The 1,384-nt window shown below is 36.8% G+C and overlaps 1 protein-coding gene across 1 annotated transcript in view; it reads left to right on the top strand.

The window, feature by feature from the left end:
• FAM208B (family with sequence similarity 208 member B) overlaps positions 1–1,384 on the top strand; it is a 98,119-nt gene that overhangs the window by 50,974 nt on the left and 45,761 nt on the right.

Genomic DNA, 1,384 nt, shown 5'->3' with positions numbered 1-1,384 from the left:
CGCGCCCCAACTCCCCAATCGGCCCTGCTCTGAGCCCAACCAGGGGCTGCACCTAGGGATTGGGCCTGCCCTCTGCCACCCAGGAGCGGACCTAAGCCAGCAGGTCATTATCTCCCAATGTGTCCCAGACTGCGAGAGGGCACAGGCCGGGCTGAGGGACCCTCTCTCCCCCGCAAGTCCACAAATTTTTGTGCACTGGACCTCTAGTTGAACTATAAGATGAAAACTAGTGTGCTATCAAAATTCTTTTTTTTTCCCTATTGGCCTTTTTTAAGGAGAGAGAGATTATAACCCATAGAATAAAGCAAGTATTCTGTGAATAAATAAATGAGAAAGTTCTTCCTCACTATAGAGTACAACTAATAAATATAGACAGAATGATTGAATTAGAAAATCATCATTGGCAACATCACAATCAGTGGATGCTTAAAATAGTAGGTGAAAGTTTGATGGTATTTACTTACCTCACAGTATTTCCCCACAACTTACTAAATAATTACGAAGGGAAAAATATAGGTTTTACAATGGAAAGAAAAAACTGCAGATACCATCTTAACTAAGTGGTTAAGTTATCGTCATCAGGAATGGAATTAACAGTTCAGTACATCACATCAGGAAACACATGAATAACACATATCATTTTGTGGTATTCCTGCCACTCTAGTCAGGAGGAAACAGATATACCAGGATTGAGACATTCTGCAAAATAAATGATTTATATTAAAAAAATATCAAGGTCATTAAAGAAGGACAAAGACTGTTCCTGCTTGAAGGAGACTAAACAGACATACCTAAATATAGTGTTTCATCCTGGATAGGACTCTGGACTACAAAATGTTTTTCTTTCGTTATAAAGGACCTTAGTGAGACAGTTGGCAGAATAAGGTCTTAGGTAAATTAATTGTGTTATATTATTAATTTCTTGATTTTGGTCATCGTTTTGTGGTTTTATAAGGAAATGTCCTTTTTTAAGGACACAAATATTTAATAGAAAAGAAGGCATCTATAAGTGTATAAATATTTCAAAATTAGTTTTAAAGAAGAAAAAAGAATTTAGGTGAAATGATACAAAAGTTTGGATGTGACATTGCATGGTAGGCAATGCAATATTGTCAAAAGTTTTCAACCCTTACATAGAACCCTTACAAATTCTCATTACAGTATGCATAATTCTTCCATACATCTGGATATTTGGTTATACCAAAAATACATGTATTCAGAAAATGTGAACATATTTGCAGACCACAGTTTATGGGGTCATATATTTGAAAATGTATATTTATAAATATCTATATATATAAAAGCCCAGCAACCTGAATGACTAGTCACTATGATGCACACTGCAGTGGCCAACTGGCCTGATTGGGGTCCCAATCGGCCCCCT

Source organism: Myotis davidii, unplaced genomic scaffold (genome assembly GCF_000327345.1).
Source record: "Myotis davidii unplaced genomic scaffold, ASM32734v1 scaffold544, whole genome shotgun sequence".
Taxonomy (NCBI): Eukaryota; Metazoa; Chordata; class Mammalia; order Chiroptera; family Vespertilionidae; genus Myotis; species Myotis davidii.
Note: the sequence above shows the minus strand (reverse complement) of the source record. Positions and strands in the feature narration are given on the sequence as shown.